The sequence below is a fragment of the Marmota flaviventris genome, chromosome 1 (genome assembly GCF_047511675.1).
Source record: "Marmota flaviventris isolate mMarFla1 chromosome 1, mMarFla1.hap1, whole genome shotgun sequence".
NCBI classification, from domain to species: Eukaryota; Metazoa; Chordata; class Mammalia; order Rodentia; family Sciuridae; genus Marmota; species Marmota flaviventris.
This window is the reverse complement of record NC_092498.1, coordinates 132,018,335-132,046,257: the sequence shown is the minus strand read 5'-3', so window position 1 is coordinate 132,046,257 and position 27,923 is coordinate 132,018,335. Positions and strand designations below refer to the sequence as shown.

General features: G+C 43.3%; 1 long non-coding RNA gene across 1 annotated transcript; it reads left to right on the top strand.

Moving 5' to 3' along the window:
- Positions 1-1,394: 1,394 nt before the first annotated feature.
- LOC114080871 (uncharacterized) lies at positions 1,395-13,768 on the top strand. Its single transcript, XR_003580671.2, has 3 exons — positions 1,395-1,568; positions 6,635-6,770; positions 13,713-13,768. It is a non-coding gene; the product is annotated as an uncharacterized lncRNA (long non-coding RNA).
- Positions 13,769-27,923: the final 14,155 nt, after the last annotated feature.

Below are 27,923 nucleotides of genomic sequence, written 5' to 3'. Positions count from 1 at the left end.
TGGCTCTGGGCCCAGGATGAAGCAGGACATCATGGGGGGATGGATGTGAGGGGGAAAGCAGCTCAGGACATGGAACCAGGAAGGAGAGAGAGAGAGAGAGAGAGAGAGAGAGAGAGAGAGAGAGAGAGAGAGAGAGAGAGAGCTCTCACTAGGTACAAAGTGTATACTCAAAGGCACATTCCCCAGTGATGCACCTCCTCCAGCCACACCCCACTGGCTACAGCTACCAGCCAGCTAGTCCCTATCAGTGGATTAATGCACTGCTTAGGTTACAATGTTCCAAAACCAACCATTTCACCTCTAAGCCTTCATGTACCATCTTACACATGGGCTTTTGGGGGATGCCCCATTCAAACCTTAACAATCTTCCTTGCCCCTATACAAGATCTAGGATCTTGGAATCCCAATGTAGCTGAAGAGCAAACATTTTTAAATAAGAGTGTGGAGAAGTGCGTTTTCACCTGCTTGGCCTCCTGAGCTCACAGGGCCCTGAGGCCTCAGATGCAGGCAAACTGGTGATGGTTCTTTTTTTCTGCATCTTCACCTTAAACCCTTCTTGTCTTCAGACAGGTGGCCACCCCTGCTGAGTGGCCACTTGGAGGTGTTCAGCAATCAGGCGGGGCGGGGCTCTCCATCTCTCCACAAACAGTCTCCTCACCGTAGCCGCCGTGCACAGAGGCAACCACACAGCTGGCACTGAGAGCAATGCAGAAACTGTTGTAAATCTTTCTCTCTCCTTCCTTTCCTTCCTAACCAAATAGCAAGCCCAATTCATTCCACTTCCCAGCCGTCCACTGATGTGTTCATTGGTATCCATTGCCTCCTCCCTCACAAAACCCCAGGCTCTCCTCCTCTCTTCCCTGGACTATGGCAATGGCCATGGTGGGCACACCCCCTCCTGTCCAGGCTTATGTCTTCTCCACCCTGAGTCCACAAGGCTGTCCTCATGTTAACATAGCGATGAACTGTGACATTGCTGTGGCCTCTGCAGGGGAAACCCAGACTCTGTAGTAGGACTCTGTGTGATCTGCCCCCCTCCCTCCGTCTGCATCCTCAGTCATCGCAAGCCAGTTTCAGTTCTTGAGATTTTGTCCCTGTTATTCCCAGGAGTAAAGCAGCCATCTATCCCAGGACTGCAAAACCTGGCCTTTCAGGAAGTTCAAATGGATAGAACAACTGATTTTTCCAAAGGAACCAAAGGAGGAGTTTAACAAAGGGCAGAGGGTGGGGAGTGACATCAACCATTGATGCATGGAAAACCACCTACACTCCCAGACGCCTGCCCACAGAAGACACGTGATCAACTCAAGACAAAACAGCAAGCACTCAGGAAATGAACCACTCAGAGGACAACAAGGCTCCGTTGGAACAAGGGAGATGTGGGGCACATCCAAACCCAACAAGACTGAGTGTTGACAAGGCCGGGGTCCTGAGTGGGACTGGCATGGATGTTGAGATGTTGAGTAGGGATCTGAGTGAAAGAATGTGACATGAGGCAAAGACACCTTGCATGGGCCAAAGCGATGGGCCAGGGAGAGAAGTGTGAGGAATCACCTTTCCCATCGGAGGTAAGAAGAGCGGGGGAGCTGTTGCAGTTGGGGAGGAGAAAGGGACTCCTGTAGGAAAGGAGAGAAGGAAATGAGAAGCATATTTGTGGGAAAGTCCTCGAGGCTCTGTACAGTGATTGTGGGTCTCTCAGCAGATCTCTGATTGACAAAGAATTAGAGGCTTGTAAGTTGAACCAGGTTGAGACCTCTCCTTCCTCCCAGCTACTTCTGGGTGACCCTGGGCTTGCTCAGGAGGCCCCCTTTCCTTACCTGTGCAAGGGGGTAAGAACCCCCGCCTCTCAGCATTGCAGTGGGAACTAAACAAGAAAATCTCTGAAGATTCCCAGCACTGGGCTTGACAAATAATTAGGTCCTAGTAAATGTTGGAAATTATAATTACTCAAGGCTTTATGTTTACTTGAATTTTTAATGGGATTTCCAAAATAAAGTCTGAGTGTTATGAGGAAAACAGATGTGTTTTAATCTCCTCTCTGCCTCTCCCCCTCCAGCAGCTCTCAAAAACACATTGGTATTCCTAATTGTCATTGAGTGAGAAGAGCGCCTTTCAGGGAGAATTGTGTCAATTTTTGAAGAGAGAAGTAGACTTGAGGGATGGTGTTGGGGGGTTTAGGCCGCTGTAGCATGGAGAGAGATGAGCTTAAGTTCAATGTCTGCAGTTGATGGGGTGGGCTTCTGTTTCCTTACCTAGAGACCACAGAGAAGCTAGTATTATCTCATTTCTTTCTTTTTTTTTTTTGAGGGGGGATGGGGGGTACTAGGGATTGAACTCAGGGGCACTTGTCCACTGAGCCACACTCCCAGCCTTATTTTATTTAGAGACAGGGTCTCACTGAGTTGCTTAGCACCTTGCTTTTGCTGAGGCTGGCTTTGAACTTGCAATCTGTGAGAGCCACAGCCAAAGGGGCCCCAGCAAACTTTTGGCTGCCAACTGATTGGCTCCTCTGAGGTGATGCTCATTGGGCTGTTTCCCTGCCCTTTCAGACCACAGAGCTGCTCATTGGGGGACTTTTTTTGGCTCTGCCCATGGGACCCTGCCAATCAGCCTCAAGAGCAGGAGGAGTGGGGGAGGTTGAGAGGCTTGTGGGAAGCCGGTTGTGGCAGTTGGGCTCTGAGGGTTTTTCCTGAGGAACTGTGTGGTGTGGTGTGTGTGTTCTAAAAATAAAGTTCATTTCTTTTGACAAGTGGCTCCTGAATTGTGCCCAGCCAGACTGCAGCAGCAATCCTTCTGCCTCAGCCTCCCAAGCCACTGGGATTATAGGCATGAACCACCTTATCCTATCTCAGCTCTGAAGTTATAGAGGATATCTGTCCTGTAGTTTCAGATGATCCAGATGCACCCCGTGGTTTGCCTCTTCTTTGCATTCGCAGACACAGATTCGATTGTGGCTCTCCACTGTGAGGCAGCACATTTTGAGGACTGGATCAGTCCCACTGCATTCCTAGGGTTCAGTTTTGGTTTCACTTTTCTTTCCTTTATTGTCCCTTTACAAAGAGAAATGGTCTGTGGCTTTGACTTAAGCTGTGGTGATTTGATGGTTGCAATCATCAAACATGTAGCCTGACAGTGGATGTGCTGCTCAGTGCTGATATCCGCATGCTTGTGTGTGTGGTTAATTGCATGGCATGAAAGACCTTATCATCATAATGATGACTTGGAAATTGTCCCTTTGGAAGGTCAGTGCTGATTGTCCCCTGGTTCCTATCGGATGAGCTTGATATTTATGTGCAGCTAAATCTTTCTGAAAACATTCAGTAAGTCTTTGCTAAGCAGAGAGACTAGAGTAATAACTAAAGTGCCGTCCCTTGAAATTCTCATGTTCTAGCAGGAAGACATCACAGTCACAGGAATAGCTTCTGTCCAAGGTATACATGGGGAGCAGAATGAGGAGTTACAGAGAGCCGGTCAGGGCTGGAAGCCTTGAATTTCCCATGAGGTAGGAAGAGGTTCTGGTGGATGAGGGAAGAGACTTGCTGGCTGAGCCTGTGAGATGCTCAGGTCAGCAGGGGGAAAGCTCCTCCTAGCACTGCCCACACAAATGCAAAAGCTGCTTGCAATCTTGCACTTTTAAGGGACTGTGCCTCCTTGGACGTGAGAACTCTTACATTTCCTAGGTATGCAGCCCTGGTATATATATGTGTCTGCAACAGGTATCCTGTGTATCTGTTTTATCTAAATGATACATGAGCTGATTAAGAAATGTTCTGAGGCTTTTCAGGGGAACAGTAATGAAAAAGGAGGTCAGGGTTCTCTGCATTGGAGACCTGTCATGTGTTCAGCTGAGATGTTTAGATGTGGGAAGAGAGGATACTATGAATGAAGATGTATGTGCATGGGGACAAGGGGTGACAGTGCTTCTGACCAAAGACAGCTGCGTATTGAAGGATGAAAAGCAGGAGTCCAGGGGCTGAGGTGCAGCTCAGAGGCAGAGCACCTGCTTAGTGTATGCAAAGCTCTGGTTTGACCCTAGCACCAACACAAGAAGTAAGGAGGGAGGGAAGGGAAAAAAGAGAGAGAGAGAAAGAAAAGCAAGTATCCAGGCCTGCCCTGGGATCAGGGCCATTGCCTCAAGTTCTGCCCTGATTATCCCTTCCTCATGTTACTGCATGACCATGGTCCTTCAGTGGACGAAGACCGTATTTTAGATGTCAGTACATCTGGTCAGCCTGAACAATCACAGAGGAGTATATATGGCATGGATAGATCTCAAATTGGTACCAAGTTAAATATTTTAGAAATAGGACAAGAGTCCAAGCACCATGATTTATATAAAAAACACACCAACAATGTACCGTATATTTTCTATGGGTTTCAGGACATTTGCCACCATATTAGTATGGACAGACATGGAACAGAAGGTGGGGCAGGAAAGAAGCGGTGAGCAAGGGGAAGCTCCTCCCACCAACCAGCAGCAGCCTCCTAGTCCTCAGGGAAGTGTGTGTGTGGTTGGATCCCCTCTGAGCCTTCACCCAAGCACTTTGTAAATAGGTGATAAGTGAATGAAAGAGGACTCAACAGATTTTCCAAGTAGATGATTTGTGTTTGAGATTATCTGGTCTTTGTGGAGTAACTGGAACCAAATTTAACTTCTCATTTTATACAATCTTAAAAAAAAAAAAAAAGGAAAATTACATGAGACAAATTCTCAGGGCTTGGGTAACAGAAAGCCCAGGTTGGGAGCAGAGAGCTTGAGTTGGGACATGGTCAAATTGCCAACAAATTGACCTCTACTTCCAACAGGAGGTCACCTTCTTGCATCAACTCATTCAATTGAAATTGTTGTGAAATAGTCACACACACAGGATTAATCTTTTACAGCAAAAAAAGATAACACACAAGTAATATTTGCACCTCGTGTTTAAGCAAAGCCCAGGCAGAATCTGTGATTCTTGGGGAACTACTTAAGGTTCTTCTGAAAGGCAGGGTTGTACACAGCATCTGCCAAGTCCTAGACTTCCACAGTGGGGATACAACGTTACATTTGGATTTGATTAATCATTTTTTGCCACCTCCTGAGCATCTCCACACCCGTTATTGCTATTAACATTTTAATTACAAGGGCAAAATATCTACATTTGGGACTGGCATTGAGGAAGTATCATTTTTCTATTCCATGATTAAGGATTATGAATTTTCCCTTGGCATGAAGCTGAGACCATTATGATTTCAATTACTACTTGCTACATCACCCCAAAAGCCTGTCCCTTAACACTGAATTCTAAAAGATATAGAATAAGGTACCCAAATCCTGTGGCACAGCTCCTGGGTTTATTCCTCAGCATGGAAAATACCTCAGTCCTTGTTTCAAAGCAAAATCCACCTGCAAACCTGTCCAGCCATACAGTCCCTGTCCCCTAGCTACAGGAGAAGATGAGCTGTAAATGGAAAAACCCAGCCAGGTCCACATGGGAGGTGGCTGCAGGACCAGTGAGAACAGTGGAGCAGGTTCCCTTGTGACAAAGCAGTGACTTCTCAACAGGAAAGAGCAAAGCATTGTAAGGAAACAGATTTCTCTTCCTGGGACTCCAGGAGTCAAAGTCACAGGGCCTTTGGATAGCAACCCTGCTCCTGGGTCAGAAGGGGAGCCCAAGGTGAACACAGTGAATTTTAAATGGTGAATTAGGTGAGGATTCAAAAAATATGCCAGCCCTGTAGGAGCAGGCAGACCCCCAGTGGGAAGCAGGGCTGGACCAGGGTGAGCAACTGAACTATGACTCAGTTTGAGCAATGACTGACAGGCCTTTCCTGGTATTGATCCTAGAGATGAGTCCTTCCCTGAGAACCACACCACACAAGGCAGTTTTATTGCCTCCCTCTGATCAAAGGACATGAGTCACCCAATCTTTCTCATTTGTTGGCAGAGAGGATGCTCCAGCTAATTTCAAACCTTGGGGTCCCATAGATCAATTACAAAGTCTAAAAATTACAAAGTCTGGTTCATATCATTTTACACCTCTGTGTGCTCATCGAGCTGTCCGTAAAAGAATCCACCAGAGGGGAATTGTTCATCAAGACAAGGAGAAAGCATGCACTTTTCCAAGCCTCAGACTTCAAGTATTCATTTCACATGCAAGCTTAAGTGATCAGCTGTCATTCAGATCCAACAGAATGCAGTCAGAAAGGCATGTGTCTAGAGCAATTTCAGGTGGAGATGGAGTCAGCTTCCCAACAGCTGCTGGTGTGCTCTGCTTCTTGGTGGCTTCAACTCTGAAAAGGAAGAGCAATTGGAATTCAAAAAAGTCATGCTCCCAGTCATGTTCAGAGGGCAGCCAGGTACTAGAAGCAGAGAGTGTCTTATTTATCTGGAGACTTCTGTTAGGTAGCATGGACATGATGCTCAATGCTCATCAACTCATTACTCAGGAAAGTGAGAAATAAGCTGGATGTAAATAAGAAGGAAAATTTCTGAAAACATTGGGGAGGTGGAAATCTAGTTGGGGACCTGTCACTCACTACCAGATCCGTGGATGGTATGACTTTGTCCATCTGAGCTGTTGAGGAACCTCCGTCTGGTGGGGACTGAGTCACGTGGTCTATGAACCCTGACTTGCTGCCATTGTTATTACAGCCCAGGTCAGAGATGGCATAGGGAGCTACCTGTGGAGTGATAACTGTGGACTCCAAGCAGACCAGATGAGCAAGATAGGATTCCACCTGGAAGGACTCTCAATAGAAAGAGCTGTTTTGATTTTGAGGAAATAGAGGTAAGTAGTTGAGTGACCCTGGTTCCAAAGAGCACTAGCTACAGATTTAGAAATCATGTTTTGAGAGAGAAAGCTACCTGGTGACACTCCTCCAGCCCACGTGTTCTTTCTGGATATGCAAATGCTTCTGTTTTCTATTTTAACATCATTTCCAGCATCCGATTCCACACCACCTCATATCTTTCTTGAATGGTACAAGGGGAAAGCGTCTTCCACCTGGCCTGTCTAGATGATTGCGAGTGGGGGTGACTTGGTGCATTTCCTCTCCCACACCTCAGTTTTCTTCATGGATGCCACCTGCCTGCACCCTCATGCCCTTGAGATCCTTGCTCTTTCTGCTTGTCTTCCCTTTGTGGTCACGGGGCTTTGGTATTCTGGCCTGCAAAACAGCTTTCTTTGTTTCCATCTCAAGGAGAGGGGGTTTTTAGTCTACTGGACAATTAAAACAAGACTATCTTACTTTTTAATTTATTTTCCTTCTGCAAACTAAAATCTTTAGAAGCTAAGTTTTCTTTTTTTATCTCCTTACATTTTTTTATCTCCTTACAATAATTGAACCTATGTATGGGGGACAGTGTGATATCTCAGTACATATAGGTGGTGTGTAATGATGGGATTGGAATAATTGGTACATGTGTCACCTCAGACATTGGTCATTTCTGTGTTTCGGGAACATTCCAGATCCTCTCCAGTGGCTATTTTGAAATACGATTACTTGTGATTGCTGTACTGTGCTATGGACCACAGACACCTTCCGCCACCCAGCTGCACTCCTGTGCCCATTAATCACTCTCTCTCTCTCGCTTCTTCACTCCCTTCCCAGTCCCTGTAAACCACTCACTTCCATGAGGTTGACTTTCTTAGTTTCGTATATAAATGGGAACATCTGGCCTTGTCCTCCATGCTTGGCTTATTTCATTTAAAATAATATCTCCCAAACTCATCCATGTTGGCACAAATGACAAGATTTCATTCTTTTTTAATGACCAACTGACATCCCACTGTGCATATACACAGGATGTTCTTGCTCCATTCATTCATCAGCGGACACCCAGGTTGATTTCACATCTTGGCAGTTGGGAACGATGCTTCGGTAAACTTGGGCCTTCAGGTGTCTCTCTGACATGTCATTTCCCCGTGGTGGTGTTGCTGGCCATACAGTGGTGATATTTCTAGCTTTTTTTGAAAGCTCCACACAGTTCTCCATAATTAAGTCTAGAATGGGCCTATGAAACAGTTTTCCTGCTTCTAAAGACCCTGAGTTTCTGAGTTACATGGTTGACTTCAAAGGATGAGCTTTTTAATACCTTTAGAATGGTATATTTTCGAAAGTTGTCCGTATGACTTCTAACTCCTGACATATTCTCCTCACAATTTGGTTTGAATGCTCCTCTGCCTGAGGACTCTGTCTTCCACTCCCTTGAACTGGGGGCCCACGTTCTGGCTGAATCATGGCTTGTGACTTCTATGGCCACATCATGAAGGCTTCCCCCTGGATCTCCAGGTACACCTTCACTCAGAAGCCACTGTGCAATGAGGGAGTCCTAGCTCCACAGAGAGGTTGGTGCCAAGATCATGAGGCCCACTGAGCATCCCTTGAGCTTGGACACCAGTTGGCCAGCATTGAGTTGTTTGTGGTGGAAGTGAGCCCTATGGCTGCCACAGGAGATGCTGGGCACAGCAGAGGACTATCTTTCAAGCATTGCAGAATATTCTACTTAAGCAAAATAAAAGATTAATATCACTCACACACACACACACACTCCACACACACATGCATGTGTGTGTGCATTAAGGTGTTTGGACATATTGCAGTGGACAACCTTCACCTTTTTTTGCCGTGTCTCAAGGGGAGTAGAGAACATTGAGGACGAGGGGGGCGAGAAGGGGAGATGGAGTTGGGAACCACAGACGTGCAGGGATCTGAGGACCCTTTCCAGAGACCCCTGGGTCCTCAGCCAAGTGGCCAAGTGTGGACATCCACCATGTCCCTGCTGCATGGACGAACATCAGGGGACTGCAGGAGGTGAACTACGCTGGACACAGAAGCCAAGTGCCGTGGATTCCGCTAGCTAGAGTGGCCACACTCACAGTGGTGGGAAGTGTGTAGGTGGGACCCAGGGCTGGGCGGTGGGAGACGGGCAGCTACTGTTCAGGGGTGTGCAGCTTCAGTTCTGCAAGACCGAGGAGACCCCGGGGGTAGGTGGTAGGGGGTGCCCATGGTGGTAATGCACTCCACGCTACCCAACCATACACCCCAATAGCTATGCTGGTGAATGGGCGTCATGCATTTTACCAACATTACATTAAAAACAAAAAGACTTGTCATAGTAATGAGTCACCGAGACAGACTCTAATTGCCTCCCCCTTCAGAGGAAACAAACTGGGAAGGAAGGAAGGAAGGAAGGAAGGAAGGAAGGAAGGAAGGAAGGAAGGAAGGAAGGAAGGAAGGAAGGAAGGAAAGAGGGAGGGAGAGTGGGTGGGAACAGGATTGGGTTCAGTGCCTTGGAAGGGGCCTCAGCCAGAGCCTCAGGGCCTTGGGACCTGTTGTCCCTTGTCTTGTCATGTCCTTCTCCTCTCTCACACCTGGCCACTGACCCTCACTCCAGAGCTCAGCTCAGGCTTCAGCTCCTCCAGCTTCTCCCCTCCTGGATGAGACTCCACCCATAGGGGTCCTCTGTCCCATAAGTGGTAAGTTCACCCATCTGCTGACTCCTTGCTCTATGCCCATTTCTGCTACTGGACTGCAAATGCCATCAGGATGGCGGCACTCTTTGTTTCTGCTCAGCTCCTGGAAGACAGAGCCCATCAGAGTACTGAGTCCTTAGTGCTCCCTGACTAGGTAGCTCCTGAGTGACAGGAAGGAGGGGAGGGAAAAGCAGGTGGAGGTGTGGCCAGGCCTTGTGTCTTGTTAATGCCGAAGGCCGAGGCCTGAGGAGCCCCAGCAGCACCCTGGGTCCACAGGAGAACCACGCTCAGAGCCAAGGCCAGGCCAGCTCCTGAGACACCTTACGGGAACCATCAGCTCCTGGGGAGCAGAACACATGTCCCAGGGTGGTTTCTCCTGGAAGCTGGGGCACTGCTGTGGGAGCCTCTGTTGAGACAGTGCTCGAGATGATGCCCTGCTCCTGGGTCCACCAGCGTAGCTTATGTCCCCAGGGAGTTGTCACAGCAAGGACAGCAAGTTCAGTCACTGGAGGAGAAAGCCAGGACACAAATGTATTTAAATGCACTCCCAACACCTCAAGTGCAGGAATCACACGTTGTTGTGCCTGTTGGTTATTTATAGTCTTAACTCTCCTTCCTTCAAAGTAGACACTGCACATCTTTGTAGTGATGTCCAGCACGGCTAGGTCCTAGGACTTTCTTGTCTGCGGGTTCCCGTTCTGGGTTTATTGTCTTTGGACGCTGTTCTCAGGTAATACTCTACAGGACAGGGTGCCGAGCTTGTGGCATCAAGGGGTGAGGCAACTGCTGAGCTTGGATTAAAGCACATTCATGGAACACTCAAAAATCTGATAGAATTACTATGTTGTCTCTGCTTATGGTCGAAGAGCACTGTCAGTTTTAGACCAAAACAATCCAGACTGATAGAAATGTAAATGTAAATCACAAACCTCAAGCAAAAGAGGAACTGAGGTTGTAAATGATTTTACTGATTTTTCTATTAGTGCATTATAGCTGTACATAATATTGGGGCTCATGTTGATGTAATCATAAAAGTCTGTTCCTTGTTTTAGAGTAAATGCTTTCAGTTCTCTCCATCCAGCATGATGTTGGTTTTGGGTTTGCTGTGTCTATAGCCCTTGCAGGGTTGAGATAACTTCCTCATACTCCTAGTTTCTTGGTGTTTTTAACATGGATAGGTTGTGGATTTTGTTAAAGGCTTTGTTTCTGCGTCTGTTGAGATAATCATATGATTCTTGTCCTTAATTCTATTTTTGCGGTGAATAACATGTATTGATTTGTGTCTGTTGAACCAACTTTCCATACCTGGAATGGAACCCACTTGATCATGTTGTGCTATCTTCTTCCTTTTTTTTTTTTTTAGAGAGAGAGAGAGAGAAGAGAAGAGAAGAGAGAGAGAGAGAGAGAGAGAGAGAGAGAGAGAGAGAAGAGACAGAGAGAATTTTTTTTAATATTCATTTTTCAGTTTTCGGTGGACACAACATCTTTATTTTTATTTTTTATGTGGTGCTGAGGATCGAACCCAGTGCCCCACGCAGGCCAGGCGAGCGTGTTACTGCTTGAGCCACATCCCCAGCCCTGTGCTGTCTTCTTAATGTGCTTTTGAACACAGTTTGCCAATATTCTATTAAGGGTTTTTGCAGCTATATTCAATACAGATATTGGTCTATAGTGTTCTCTCTTTTTTTTTTTCCTTGATGTGAATTTTTGCCTGATTTGAAGTATCAGGGTGACTCTGGCTTCACAGAATGAATTTGGGAATGTTCCCTCCCTATTTCATATGATAATTTGAGGAGAATTGACATCAGTTTTTCTTTAAGAGTCTGGTATAAGAGCCAAGCGTGGTGGAAAAATGCCTGTAATCCCAACAGCTTTGGGAGGCTGAGGCAGGAGGATCACAAATTGACGCCAGGTTTAGCAACTCAGTGAGGCCCTAAGCAACCTAACAAGACTTTGACCCAAAATAAAAAAAAAAAGAAATATTTAAAAAAGATCTGGGATGTAGCTTTGTGGTAAAACTCCTGGCTTCAACCCCCAGTATCTACATAAATAAATGGTCTCTTAGATCTTTTTTGAGAATCCAACTGGCCCTGGACATTTTTTGTTGAAAGGCTTTTAACTGCTGCTTCAATTTAATTGCTTGACATTGGTCGGTTTAGGTTTGCTATATCCTCATGATCAATTTGGTCGGGTTATATGTTCTACAGATTTTTCAACATCTTCTAGATTTTTCAGCTTATTGGAGTATAAATTTTCAAAATAACTCCTAGTGAGCCTCTGGATTTCAAACTGCTATCAACTTTCCTCTTAGAACTGCCTTCATACTGTCCCAGAGATTTGATAAGTTGTATTTCTGTTTTCATTTTTCCAAGAATTTTTACTTTACCCCTGATTTTTTCTATAATCAATTCCTCATTTAAAAGAGTATTATTTAATCTCCAGGAGTTAAAATGGTTTCTGCATTTTGTCTTGTCATTGATTTCTAATTCCATTCTATTCTAGGATGCAAGGAATTATTTATCCTTTGTATCTGATAAGACTTGCTTAGGGTCTAAAATATGATCTATTTAAGAGCAGTTCCATATGATGTTGAGAGGAAAACACAATCAGAATGGAATATTCTGTAGACATCTGTTAGGTCCATTTGATTAAGAGAACTTTTTAAGTTCTGATGAGAGTTTACATAGTTTATGATTTATACAGTGGTGAAATAAGTGTGTTGAAATCACCCTGTTTTATTGTTCTGTAGTCTATTTGATTCTTTATGTTGAGTAGGGTGTGTTTTATGTATGTAGATGTACTTGTGTTTAGGGCACAAATATTTACAATGATCACATCTTATTTTTGGATGATTCATTTAACCAGCACACAGTGACACTCTTTTCCTATTCTGAATAATTTTGGTATAAATTCTTAGTGGCCAGATGTGAGAGTAGCTATCTCTGCTTGCTTTTGTTCCCTATTTGTATGGCACAATTTTTTCACCCTTTTACCTTCAGTCCATGAATGCGTTGTCTGTAAAGTGAGTCTCCTGCACCAACATGTGCTCCTCTGTAAGCCCCTTTATGAGGTATAGTGTTGGGTGCCTGAGGTTCCCCATGCAGACTATGTGGGTTTATCCTCAGAAAATGCCTTCTGTGGACCTGTGCATTTCAATGAGAATTGAGTGAACTGGCAACCCTGGGACGTCCAGCTGCGCATCCTCCCTGAGGTGCTGGAGCCTGCGTCTGAGCTCTTACTGCTGAATCACTGACCGCCTGCTCACCTTGCTGCCACTTGTCTGCAGAATGTTATCTAAGCACTTGGTGGCTCTCTGCAACTGTGGGTCCTGTGGGTGCAGGCTCTCTGTGGGACGTCTGTGGCACAGGGGCTCCAACCTGGCTGCTGCAGTTCACAGGGCTTTACCCTTCACAATGACAGGGAGAGGGTGTCCATCATTGACCTGTGTTTGCCTAAATCAGACAGAGGCTCTCTGGTCAGCTGTGCTTTCGCTGCTTCATCTCTGGGCTGTGGAGACACTGAGGGTGGCTGCCTAGGTCTGCCTCACCATTTTCCCCAATTGGTTGTAAATATTTTAAAAAAACATCTTAGGAACCTACATACACCCCAATATGGTTCAATTACTTCACCCTAAATGCATTAAGCAGATCCCTCCTGAAACACACCAATAGCAATGGGATTCAGATTTATGGGTCCTCTGGGGAGGTGGTGAAGTGCAAGAGTCACTGGACACAAGTTGAGGGCTCTGGATTTGGATGTCCTCCTGGGCTCTCACTGGTTGTGAGACCTTAGACAAGTTAACACCACGGAGCATCTGCTTTCTCATCTCTGAAATCTGATGCTCATTATATCTTTCACACAGGGTTGGGAAGAGCAAAAGAGACTGCCATGCAAGTTATCACGGGGGTCCTCTTCATGCGATGCTAATGCTAAAATAAAATAGGCTACCCATTCCCTTAGGGCTGTGCATGGGGTAGCTATTCCTTCTAAAGCTCAAAGCTCCCGTGGGCTCTGTCACATACTAGATGTGCATTGCAGAGGAAAGTTTTCTCCTGAAAACATTTTTGGAAAATTGTGTTGTTTACTGGCATGATTCAGTCCATTAATTATTAAAGGCAGAAAGCTTGACATTATAACACCCTGGATTCATGCCGCAAGCCCTCTGGGTGGCCCACATGCATGGCTTACTTCCCTAAACTCTGTGAGTCCAGTTGACCTCATGAGGTTTAAATCGGTTTTTCTCTGTATTCTTAGGTACCAAGGAGGTGGGGCCTGGACACACCACGCACAGAGGAGCCTCCAGCAAGAGTATTCCAGGTGAGCAGCGATGTTTCCATTACTGCCCAACCGGCCTGCCTTTAATTAAGAGTGGTCTCAATTACAAGTGGGGGAAGAGGGTAAAATTCCATTAGGAGAATAAACCAGCTGATGCACTGCTTCTAGGCCCAGTAGAGAGCTTTCTTTCCATGAGTTCAAAATTGAAAGCTGACTGCACTATCTTCTTTAATTAGGAGAACCCAGTCATTGGCCTGATAATTAAAGAAATGGCACAATTGCTGAGATTGAGAAGACCATCCCCACAGTCCCAGCCAGAACGTGGTGACCAGTGCTCCCTCATAAGCACACAGAGTGTCCTGCACTGGGGAAGTGATGGGCACAGTTGGGAGGCAGAGCAGAGTTGCTCTGAACAGAGGAAACAGGTTCTGATGACCCTGCTGGTTCAGTGAGTCCCTGGGCAGGAGAGAGACCTGGGGTTTCGGTCCTGCACTGCTGTAAGTGCAGTTTCTGGGTCTCAGCAGGACCTGGCTTTTACCTGCCTCCATTTGATGCCCTTCATTCAACCGAGGAGTGTTGATTGGATGCCAACCCCGTGCCTTGCAGACGATGCCTGGTCCTAGAGAAAACCAAATGTGGCCAGAACAGTGCTGCAGAGTGACTGGGGGATGGAGGGACAAGAGCTGGCCTTTCAGGAGACATGGCTCTTGGCTGAGTTTGAGCTCCATCTCGGGGGAGCTCCGGGTGCCTGCATTGCTGGGCAGGAAGGGTCCATCCAGGCTGCTGGGGGACACGGGTGGGGGCTGAGTGTGCTGATGACCCTGGATGTCCACCACAGCCTGGGGCTGCACAGAGGAGCTGGGCCTGCCTCCCATTCCTCCCCCTGGCCTGGGCCATGGCCATCTTGGTGTGCGATTCTGGGGAGGAGGACTCACCTGCAGTCACTCCCTTGGTTGCTGGCTGTAATCAGGACACAGAGCAGCATCTTCTCCCCTCCCCTCTGCCCTTTAAGGGGTCAGACCAAGAACCCCAGGGTGCTTGCTGAGCCCAGCAGAGCTGGTGCTGGCCCCCAGGGGCCAGGGCTCGCACACAGGTTCCTGCTGGTGCAATATGGCCTGAATATGCATTTTGGTCTTAAATGTTTTCTTCATTTTCTCTCAGTATGTGTGGGAAAGGGGAGGAATTTGACATTAAAAATTACATTTCTGTATTTTCTCAAGAAATCAGATAATCCCACAAAGAAGCCTCACGGGGTGTTTCACGTGGAGATGTGAAAGGGAGAGGGGGTGTTGCGGGAGGCATCTGTTGGGAGGCAGCTCCTTTAAGCCCTGTGCTTGGGAAAAAAAAGTCAATCGTGATAATTTAGGGCAGGGGACAGCAAGCATTTCGGTAAAGTGTCAAACAGTAAATATGGTTGGCTTTGCTGGTCATCCGGTCTGTCAGAATGACACTGTGTTGTGAAGGATGCCATAAACAATACTTCATGGAGAGTATTATTATGACCCCAATAAAACTTTACAAAAGCAGTCAGCTGCACAAATCTGGTCCCAGGTCATAGTTTGTTGAACTTTGATCTAGGAAAGAGTCACCTAGAAAGTGGTCCAGAAGTGCAAAGGCCCTGAGGCACAAATGGATTTGCTAGTGTGCAATGCAGAAAGAAAGGCCTATATGTCAGGAGTCAGTGATGAGTGTGGTCTGGGAGAAGGTGCTCATCAGTCCCTAGATGGGGCAGCAGTGTGGGAGGGACAGGTGGAGCAGTGATTGATTGTGAGGCTTGCAGGAGCCTATACTTTTTTAAACCTGACCCACCCCAACACTCATAAACATCTATGAATGGATCCATCAGGGACTCCAAGCTGTTTTATTGTGCAGACCTCTAATGTGATCCCTTCTAAGCGGCTCCCATGCAGTCATCTTCAATGTCTGAAGCCAGAGAAAAAGGCCCAGGTCCTTGTGCAGATTTTTATGGAGAAAAGAGAATGATTATAGTTTGAGTAAAAAGTGTCTCACATCATGAAGGAAGCCATATGTATTGTTGAACGGTAGCACGTTGCTATCCCATGTAATTCTCTGAAAGACCCTGAACTGTTGGGGATCGTTTCCAGTTCTTTCCAGATGTTTTGGGACCTGGACTATTCCAACTTATGATCAAGATTTCTAGTAGTGTAGAAAGGGTTATCTCACTACCATATTTTTATCTGCCATAGAAGAGGGCAAGGGATATGAGGTAGAACTTAGAGATCACAAAGCCCAGAGTTTCCCAAACTGAGGGCACACATGGCCATGAACATGGCATTCAGAAGCCTGTGTCACATAGTGAGGATGCGGTTCTTTGATCATTTTGGTGTCACCGTGGAGACAATCTGTTTTACATGGTTACATTTCTCTGCCTTTTTTGCAAAGATAGAGTGGCTCCCAAGGTCCGAGCAGCACCCACACACCTCTCCCAGCTACCATCTGCTGGGACCTCTGCTCTTGGATGCCCCCTGGCTTCCCACCCTTCTGCAACCCGCCCTCTGCCCTGGGAGGACAACCACAATGCACACCAGGAGCTTCCAGGCTCTTTGTCTTCCTTGGGGCTTTGGACCACAGGCTAGACCAAAAGAAAGGAGAGTGTGGTCAGAGGTCACTCCCCTGACTTCTCCAGGGAAGCCCACTGTAGGCGGGCTGTGTCCCCTGGTGGCCGATTGGCACACCTGCTCTCCTTCCACATTCTCAGGACCTCTCCCTCCCTCATTCCTGGGGACCTCGTGAGGCATCATGTCTGTAGCATCCAAGCTATGGGACCTGTCAATCAAACCCTGCTATGGTATAAATATGAAGTGTCCTCTAAAAGCTCATCTGGGAGACAATGCAAGGAAGTTCAGGGTGAAGGATTGGGTTATGAGAGCCTTGATTCAATGCCTGCATTAATCTACTTGAGTGGATTAGCTGGGTGGTGACTGTAGGCAGGTGGCTGTGGCTGGAGGAGGTAGCTCACTGGGGGTGTCCCTCTGAGGTGCACATTTTGTTCCTGGTGAGCAGAGCCCTCTCTCAGCTTCCTGGTGCCACCTTCTCTGCCACACCCTTCCACCTCTCCTGTGGCCCAGCAATGGAGTCGGCCATCTGTGGACAGAGATCTCGGCAACTGTGAGCCCCAAGTTAAGTTTTCCTTCTCTAAAATTATTCTTGTCAGGTTTTTTGGTCACAGTGGCAAAAAAAATCTGACTAAAACAATCCCCTTGAAATGACCTCATCTTAATGTTCCATTTCTTCCTGTTAGAACCTGACAAGCACACTGATGTGTGTCGATGCGTGTCACTTTAATACATATAGCAAGATCTAGAAGTTCATTCAAAGATAACTATTAAAGTTTTCAAAGTGATCTTTCAGTATAAATATTGAAACAGTAATACAGTGGCTCAGAAATATGCTGGGAATTTGCAAAACCCATTTGTAGGTGACTGGTTTGGGAACTCACTGACTTCATTAAGCCAAGGGTTGTTTGTTTGTTTGTTTTTATTTGTTGGTGTCTTGTTTTTGGATTTGCTTTTGCATTTCATGGAACCAGAGATGGGAAGGGAGGTGCTCTATGTCACTCAGAAAATACATGGTTGTGTTGGTTTTCATGTTAGAACCCAAATCTCCACGATTGTACAGCCAAGTCTATCTTCATCATATGACATAGCTCAGTCCCAGCATTTATGACCTGGGCTGAACAATATGCAGTATCTCCAAATACGAGATGATACCTTCTGCCTTCCAGCCATGGTCGAGTCTTCTCCTGTGTGTCTTTTCAAAGTTTCATGGCGTCCGCTTAAATCAATAGCTCCTGCATTGCCCACAAAACACAGATCACAAGCAAGCACCTGCCCAGCGCACATTTCAGTCCATTTCCTGGATACATCTGAGTGGACACAGAGAAGCTGGGCAACCAGACTGACACTTCATGGGAACACAGGCAAAAACCAGAAGTCGGGCAGCCCCAGGGGACAAGACGATGACCAGGAACTGTGGTCTTTGGTGGAAGAGAACCCCAGGGTGATGCTGGACAGAGGTCACACTTGACGTTCGCTTGCTAGAAGGGGGCAGTTGTGGCATCTAAGGCCCTCAAGCCCATAATGAAGCTGCTAGTGTAGCCTTCATTTTCACTTTTATAAGATCCAAAAAACCTTCTTCCATGGAGGGTGCAGTTTCCCGGGGTCGGGATCCATCCCACAGGCTGAAAAGTTCAAAATTGGTTCCTGAAATTTAAAACTAGGCGCCTTCACATTAACAGCCAGATTTGTATGTCTCTTGAAATGTTTGTATTGGGTTCTTTTGAACTCAGACTCTGACTTGGTGGGGACCAGATGCTAATACTCCCAGTCCCCCATGGGTTTCCCAACTCTCACCTGCACCACTTGCGGAGGTTGATTGCTCTTCTTTGGTGTTTTGGTTTTGGTTTGGGGGGCTGGACCCTCCACACATTCCCATCTCAGTATCCAAAGGAAAAAGGAGGCCTGAAGTTGCTTGCTCTTGACTCGCTGTCCCCCGGATTCTTGGAGCTCAGACCCAGAATCCAGTGGAATTTCATCACTTTTCCTAACAGCTATCTTTGTCTGTGAGTGAAATGAACACAATGTTTTTTTTAATCTGTTCAGCTAATCCATGTGCTGTCTCTTGCTTTTTGAGCTAAAACAAATATATACATATATTAATCTTTAATTTATGGCATGAACGTCATTATATCATGTAGGACTAACAGAATGGCTTGATTTTGATGGTAAGATATATTCTATAAACACTTCTTAATATCACATTTACTCAGTGAATTGAATAAATCTAGCCTGTTTGCAATCAGGAATACTAAGCAAGCTCAGATTTTTAATGTCTCTGACTCTTCCCAAATTTTGACAAAAAAGAAAAAGAAATTTCCAAGTGGAATTTTTAGGTCACTTGCTAAAATAATCTTTTATCTGTAAAGTGTATTGCAGAATTGTTAAAATTTCCTTTCATGTTGTTAAGCCATTGCATACCCTTTAAACAATAACAATGGTGTTTCCACAATGGTAATGGCCAGATACCAGAAATTAAATTGTTTGCTTCAAAACTAATAATAATCACCTTGCAAATTGGGAACTGTGGCTCCTGCCATGGTCCATCACCTTGAGAGTGTCATAGCACATGTGGCTAGCCCAGGACGAGATCAAAATTCAAAATTCAAAGTACGTTTTCTGCTGGATGCATGTCACTCTTGCGCCATGATATAGCAGAACATTTGCAAATGGAACCATCCTTAGTCGGCACCCCATCTGTGAACTGTGTGATGGTCCCTGTGACTCAGGCTGGAGCGTGGCTTTTCTGCTCTGCTTTCTCAGCAAGCGGGCTTTCTGTGCCCCCAGCTCAGCATCTTCGTTTGGTGATGCTGCATTCCATGAGCACAAGTGATCCCTTAGACCACTGCATTTTTCTACTACAAGGGTCATAGATAGAAGTCTGGCTTCTATTTGCTGAGGTGCAGTTTGCCCCAGAGAAGAGTTGGAAGTATCAGACAATGAAACAAAAGAGCCTTCTGCAGCAACTCAGCCTTATCAAAACCTCACATCCCTTAATGCTTTCACAAATGGGAAAAGAGCCCCAAAGAATTAATTGCTCAAGTGAAAGCACAGAGAGCCAGTCCTTTCTTCCAAAGTTAGTCTTCAAAATAGGAAAAAGCAGCATTTTATAAACAGAATCTAATCTTCAGTCACCCGCCTGGAAGTGCAAACTCCTGTTGTGTTTCTTATAATTATCAGATCCTAATAATGGCACAGCACAAGAGAGGAGTTATATTTAGATGTACAGTTACCCAGAAACGCTATCCTCCTCTGAGCTGGATGATTTTGCAAGGCTTTGTTGCCAAATATTTTCACACCTGCAACAGAAAAACTTAATTAAAGGCCCTTCTGTAAATGGAAGTGAATTGTGTGCTAATTGGAGTTTTATGTTCTCGAGTTTTCCTTTTTGGCACTCAGGTAGCACAGAATTCTAGCTAAACCCCAAGTCAATGGCACATCAATGTGTGCATTCATGCATGGCTCTCTCTCTTACCCATTTTCCCCCTCTCTATCCTGAACTTTGTCACCACTAAACATTGCTCACTCTATCTCCCCCAGATGTGACAGATCCATGCTCTTGGTGATATCATAGGAAACATATATTAATAATTAGTGTGTTTGTCTTAAACTCACATCATGGCACTGTGTTACAGAGCTGGTGTTTCCAGGTTTTCTTTATTCCGACTAGGCTTGGAGATCTGTCAGGGGTGCCATTAGATTGTCTAGTTCTAGCCATTGTGATTCTCAATCTATGGAGCTCCGTCTCACCTCCTGTGTTCCTAACACACTTCCTGAGAATTTCTGTGTCCACTAATTCAAGTAATTTCCCAACCTTGCATATGGATGAATTTTCATTCCTGTAAATGTGGCTTTTGTGTAGGTAGACATTATATTTGCCCAACTATTTTTATTTATTTATTTTTTTATTTTAATTTTTTATTGTTGGCTGTTCAAAACATTACATAGTTCTTGATATATCATATTTCACAATTTGATTCAAGTGGGTTATGAGCTCCCATTTTTACCCCATATACAGATTGCAGAATCACATCAGTTACACATCCATTGATTTACATATTGCCATACTAGTGTCTGTTGTATTCTGCTGCCTTTCCTATCCTCTACTATCACCCCTCCCCTCCCCTCCCCTCCCCTCCCCTCTTCTCTCTCTGCCCCCTCTACTGACATTCATTTGTCCCCCTTGTATTATTTTTCCCCTTCCCCTCACTTCCTCTTGTATGCACTTTTGTATAACTCTGAGGGTCTCCTTCCGTTTCCATGCATTTTCCCTTCTCTCTCCCTTTCCCTCCCACCTCTCATCCCTGTTTAATGTTAATCTTCTTCTCATGCTCTTCGACCCTACTCTGTTCTTAGTTACTCTCCTTATATCAAAGAAGACATTTGGCATTTGTTTTTTAGGGATTGGCTAGCTTCACTTAGCATAATCTTCTCTAATGCCATCCATTTCCCTGTAAATTCTATGATTTTGTCATTTTTTAATGCAGAGTAATACTCCATTGTGTATAAATGCCACATTTTTTTTATCCATTCATCCATTGAAGGGCATCTAGGTTGGTTCCACAGTCTAGCTATTGTGAATTGTGCTGCTATGAACATCGATGTAGCAGTGTCCCTGTAGCATGCTCTTTTTAGGTCTTTAGGGAATAGACCAAGAAGGGGAATAGCTGGGTCAAATGGTGGCTCCATTCCCAGCTTTCCAAGAAATCTCCATACTGCTTTCCAAATTGGCTGCACCAATTTGCAGTCCCACCAGCAATGTACAAGTGTACCCTTTTCCCCACATCCTTGCCAGCACTTGTTGTTGTTTGACTTCATAATGGCTGCCAATCTAACTGGAGTGAGATGGTATCTTAGGGTGGTTTTGATTTGCATTTCTCTGACTGCTAGAGATGGTGAGCATTTTTTCATGTACTTGTTGATTGATTGTATGTCCTCCTCTGAGAAGTGTCTGTTCAGGTCCTTGGCCCATTTGTTGATTGGGTTGTTTGTTCTCTTATTGTCTAATTTTTTGAGTTCTTTGTATACTCTCGATATTAGGGCTCTATCTGAAGTGTGAGGAGTAAAGATTTGTTCCCAGGATGTAGGCTCTCTATTTACCTCTCTTATTGTATCTTTTGCTGAGAAAAAACTTTTTAGTTTGAGTAAGTCCCATTTGTTGATTCTAGTTATTAACTTTTGTGCTATGGGTGTCCTATTGAGGAATTTGGAGCCCGACCCCACAGTATGTAGATCGTAGCCAACTTTTTCTTCTATCAGACGGCGTGTCTCTGATTTGATATCAAGCTCCTTGATCCATTTTGAATTAACTTTTGTGCATGGCGAGAGAAAGGGATTCAGTTTCATTTTGTTGCATATGGATTTCCAGTTTTCCCAGCACCATTTGTTGAAGATGCTATCCTTCCTCCATTGCATGCTTTTAGACCCTTTATCAAATATAAGATAGTTGTAGTTTTGTGGATTGGTTTCTGTGTCCTCTATTCTGTACCATTGGTCCACCCGCCTGTTTTGGTACCAGTACCATGCTGTTTTTGTTACTATTGCTCTGTAATATAGTTTGAAGTCTGGTATCGCTATACCGCCTGATTCACATTTCCTGCTTAGCATTGTTTTTGATATTCTGGGTCTTTTATTTTTCCATATGAATTTCATGATTGCTTTCTCTATTTCTACAAGAAATGCCGTTGGGATTTTGATTGGCATTGCATTAAACCTATAGAGAACTTTTGGTAATATCGCCATTTTGATGATGTTAGTTCTGCCTATCCATGAACAGGGTATATTTTTCCATCTTCTAAGATCTTCTTCTATTTCTCTCTTTAGGGTTCTGTAGTTTTCATTGTATAAGTCTTTCACCTCTTTTGTTAGGTTGATTCCCAAGTATTTTATTTTTTTTGAAGATATTGTGAATGGAGTGGTTGTCCTCATTTCCATTTCAGAGGATTTGTCGCTAATATACAGGAATGCCTTTGATTTATGCGTGTTGATTTTATATCCTGCCACTTTGCTGAATTCATTTATTAGCTCTAATAGTTTCTTTGTAGACCCTTTTGGGTCTGCTAGGTATAGAATCATGTCATCTGCAAATAGTGATAATTTAAGTTCTTCTTTTCCTATTTTGATGCCTTTAATTTCTTTCGTCTGTCTAATTGCTCTGGCCAGTGTTTCGAGAACTATGTTGAACAGAAGTGGTGAGAGAGGGCATCCCTGTCTTGTTCCAGATTTTAGAGGGAATGCCTTCGATTTTTCTCCATTCAGAATGATGCTAGCCTGAGGCTTAGCATAGATTGCTTTTACAATATTGAGGTATGTTCCTGTTATCCCTAGTTTTTCTAGAGTTTTGAACATAAAGGGATGCTGTACTTTGTTGAATGCTTTTTCCGCATCTATCGAGATGATCTTATGGTTCTTATTTTTAAGTCTATTGATGTGGTGAATAACATTTATTGATTTCCGTATATTGAACCAGCCTTGCATCCCAGGGATGAATCCTACTTGATCATGGTGCACAATTTTTTTGATATGTTTTTGTATCCGAGTGGCCAGAATTTTATTGAGGATTTTTGCATCTAGGTTCATTAGAGATATTGGTCTGTAGTTTTCTTTCTTTGAAGTGTCTTTGTCTGGTTTAGGTATCAGGGTGATGTTGGCCTCGTAGAATGAATTTGGAAGTTCTCCCTCTTTTTCTATTTCCCGAAGTAGCTTGAAAAGTATTGGTATTAGTTCCTCTTTAAAGGTTTTGTAAAACTCTGCTGTATACCCATCCGGTCCTGGGCTTTTCTTAGTTGGTAGTCTTTTGATGGTTTCTTCTATTTCCTCAATTGATATTGGTCTGTTTAGGTTGTCTATATCCTCCTGACTCAATCTGGGCAGATCATATGACTTAAGAAATTTATCTATGCCTTCACTATCTTCTAATTTATTGGAGTATAAGGATTCAAAATAATTTTTGATTATCTTCTGTATTTCTGAAGTGTCTGTTGTGATATTGCCTCTTTCATCCCGTATGTTAGTGATTTGAGTTCTCTCTCTTCTTCTCTTCGCTAGCATGGCTAAGGGTCTGTCGATTTTGTTTATTTTTTCAAAGAACCAACTTTTAGTTTTGTCAATTTTTTCAATTGTTTCTTTTGTTTCGATTTCATTAATTTCAGCTCTGATTTTAATTATTTCTTGCCTTCTACTTCTTTTGCTGTTGTTTTGCTCTTCTTTTTCTAGGATTTTGAGATGAAGTATGAGATCATTTATTTGTTGGTTTTTTCTTTTTTTAAGGAAGGAACTCCAAGCAATGAATTTTCCTCTTAGAACTGCTTTCAATGTGTCCCATAGATTCCGATATGTTGTGTCTGTGTTTTCATTAATCTCTAAGAATTTTTTAATTTCCTCCTTCATGTCTTCTATAACCCATTGATCATTCAGTAACCTATTGTTCATTCTCCAAGTGATGTATTCTTTTTTCTTCCTTCTTTTATCGTTGATTTTCAGTTCCATTCCATTATGATCAGATAGGATGCATGGTATTATCTCTACTCCTTTGTATTGTCTAAGAGTTTCCCTGTGACATAATATATGATCTATTTTTGAGAAGGATCCATGTGCTGCTGAGAAAAAAGTGTAACTGCTTGATGTTGCCCAACTATTTTTAAATTGATATTTTTTAATTGATATTTTAATATGTTACAGTAAAACATCAAAGCCCATTTTTTTTCCTAAACTTAAGTTCAACTTACAAACCTTAGTGTGACATTTACAAAGCTGATAAATTTTATAATTTAAACTAACTTATATATCTTAAATAGCATCATGTGCCACTTAACCGTGTTTTGGTGATGTGATGGTGTTACCTACTTACACGATACCCCTTCTGGTTTGTGAAAATATATTCTATGTGACAAAAACTGCCCTAAGATGCCATTTCCAGGATGTGTCCCCATCAACCAGCTGCTCATGACTATTTTAAACTGCATTATACACCTAATGCTGTCACTCATTTTCAATTTATTAAATCGCTCATTAAGAACAAAACTATATGAGCGAGTACTTAAATGATCTTAGTGGACATAGAGGGTTAAACTTTGAAGCAGAAGGAGCTTCAAACACATTAAACATTTGAAGCTCTACTAAACATGCTAATGCTGCTGGAGCTGGAGACCAGGAGGCTGAGGGAAGAGTCAGCCACAGAGAGACAAGGGCTGGGCCACCTCACTCACACGTGGAGGAAAACCAAAGGGACCTGGAGGAAGTCGGGAGAATAGTGCTTGCCACAGGCTGGGGCGAGTGGGGAGGGCTGGGTGGGGAAAGGTCGTCCAACCAGTATTAGTCACAGTTAAGGGAACCGGGTCTTATCATGCAGTAGGGTGGCCACAGAGGAGGACATTGTACTGCATGGAATAAAGAGCCCTAAGAGAGGACTTTCATAAGAAGTGGTGAATGCTTAAGGAGATCGAAATGTTTGCTCAGATTCAAGCAAAGCACAATGCTCACATCCACCAAAACATCATGCCACCCCATAAATACGTACAATTTCTATGAGTCCATTAAAATGTTCTCAATACATTGAGTCACCTAACAGAAACAGCAACACAAATGACAATGTGCCAATATAATTTGAGAGTTAGATGTCCTTTAAAATCTTCCAACTCAAGTTCACTCTAATGTTATTGGCTAAGCTGGGGGCTTTAGTGGAGACTGCAGGGCTAACATGTGACCCCGATGTGCAAAGTCTTAAACATTTCAAATACTTAAAGACAGAATATACTAAATTCATACCTGTAACAACACTGAAATATTGACAGAGGTTGCCATGTTTTTTCCTTGGTGCATCGTAGCTACACACTGTGGGGTTCATTCTGCCATATATATATGTGCACAGAACATAATTGGAACAATCTTGGCCCCTGCACCTTCCCTGTCCCTCTCGTCCTTCCTCCCCAGATCTGCTTCCTCCACTCTACAGATCTCCCATCTATTATTGTAACTGTTATTTGAACTAGTGTGTTATAATTACACATTTATTATACACTATATGCATATTGATGACTCATCATGGTGAATTCATAGGTGGGCTTAGAGTGGTTTGGGAGATCTCCTTCCCCAGCACTTTCCCGTGCCTTTTTCTCCTCCCACTCCCTCAATCCTGTTCTTCATTGCTTTCCTGATCACCCCCACACACATGCAGCGTTTTTAAAATTATCCAATCCCTCCCTTCTATAGATTTGGCAAGAGAAAAAAATTCAACCTTTGACTTTCTGAGACTGATATAATACACAAAACATAATGTTCTCAATTTCCATCCATTTACCAGCAAGTGACATAATTTCATTCTTTTTTTATGGCTGAGTAAAACTCCACTGTGTGTATGTCTACGTTTTCTTTATCCATTCATCTGTTGATGGGCACCAGGGCTGGTTCCATAACTTGGCTATTGTGAATTACACTGCTATAAATATTGATGAGACTGAGTTTCCACAGTGTGCTGATTTTAGTTCTTTTGGATAAATAGCTGTGCAGTGGGATAGCTGGGTCATATGGTTGTTCCATTTCTAGCTTTTTGAGAAATCTTCACACTGCTTTCCAGAGTGGCTTTCCTCCTCTGCAGTCCCACCCACAACATTTAAGTGCACCTTTCCCCCTAATCTTTCCCCAAATTTACTATGGTTTGTATTCTGAGGATTGCCATGTGCACTGCAATGAGATGAAATCTCAAGGTAGTTTTGATTTTCATTTCCCTGGTGGCTAGCAATGTTGAATTTTTTCCATATATTTGTTGGCCATTTTTAGAAATGTCTGCTGAGTCCTTTTGTCCATTTATTGATTGGGTAATTTCTTTGGTATAAATTTTTTTGCGTTCTTGTGTATTCTGAATACCAACCCCTTGTTGGAGGAGCAACTGCCAAAGATCTTCCCATCCTGGAAGCTCTCTCTTTATGTTTTTTCCCCTTTGCTGTGTTTCATTTATTATTTCTTGGTTTCATTTCTTGTGTGTTAAGAGTCTTGGTAAGGAAGCAAATGCTTGTGGTAATATGTTGGTGTGTTGATCTTATGCTTTCTTCTAGCATTTTCAGAGTTTTTGGTGGAATTCTTTGGATTTTGATCCACTTTGAGTTGACTTTGGTATAACGCTATAAATTTTCCCCTTAGAGTGTCCCAGATATTTTTGTATGTGGTATCACTATTCTCATTTGATCCTAGAAATTTTTGAATTTCTCCCTAATTTCTTCTATGATTCATTTCATGTTAGAAGGAGTGTATTTGACTTTCTTATGTTTATGTGGTTTCTATAAATTTTTTTGCTGTTGTTTTCTAATTTCATTCCATAATGATCTGATTAGGTGCAAGAGATTTCAATTTTGTTATTGTTGTTGTTTTGTTTGTATTTCTAAGACTTGCTTTGTGACCTAGAATTTGGTCTATTTTGGAAGTTTCCATGAGTTGCTGAGAAGAAAGTGAATTCAACCCTTGTTGAATAAGATTTTCTATAGATGTTAGTTTCATTTGACTTATAGTATTATTTAAGTCACAAATGTCTTTGCTAATTTTATGTATGGATGACCTGTCTATTTGTGAGAGAATATTTTGAAATCAACAAGGACTATTGTATTGAGGTATATCTGGGTCTTTATGTCAATAAGGGTTTGTTTTATGTGGATAGGTGCACTGACATTCAGGGCATAAATATTTACGATTGTTATATCTTCTTGTTGGATAATTCCATTTACCAGGATGCAGTAACTTTTGTCTCTTCTGATTAATTTTTTATTGAAATCTGCTTTTGCAGGTGGGAGAATACCTACTTCTACATGTTTTTGAACTCAATTCACATATGATATCTTTTTTTCCATCCTTTTCTTTCAGCTTATTGTTGTCATTGCCTATAAGATTAGTTTGTTGCAAACAGCACATAATTGGGCCCTGTTTTTAATCCATTTTGCCAATTTTTGTCTTTAGAGAATTGAGATCACTTATATTCAGAGTAATTATGGAGAAATGCTTATTGTTTTCTACTGATTTTGATTTGTTTTATATATTTAATCCATTATTAATTTTCCGTTACTTAATTGCTCTCCTAAGGAGACTCATCCATTTGACACTTCTGGGATTTGTTTTTGAGTTACTTTTTACATAATATTTCATTAACTGTTTTCTGTATTCCTGGCTTAGTGGTCATGAGTTCCTTTAGTTTATCCTTATTATGTAAAGTTTTTATTGTTTTTTTAGAGAGTTTTTTTCATCTTGTCTATTTAGGGCTCTTCACGCATCCTGTATTTGAATGTCATTCCAGGGATTAAGAAATGTTTTTGATATAATTTCACTGAAAAGTTTCTAATGCTATTAACCTGTCTCTCCATGTCCTCTTCTATACAATGACTTATGTTTTGTCTCTTGATGTTGTCCAAGAATCCCTGTATATTCTGATCATGGTCCCTTTTTCCCCTTTATTACATATGAGTGTTGAAGTTCATGTACCCTGCCTTTTAGGCCTAGAGTTCTGTCTTCAAGGGATGAAGCTCTATTTTCTACATAATCAAACCTGTTGGTGATATTTTCAAGTAATTTTTTTATTTGATTCATTATCTTTTAATCCAAGAGCTCAGAGTGTTTTACTTTCAGAATCTCT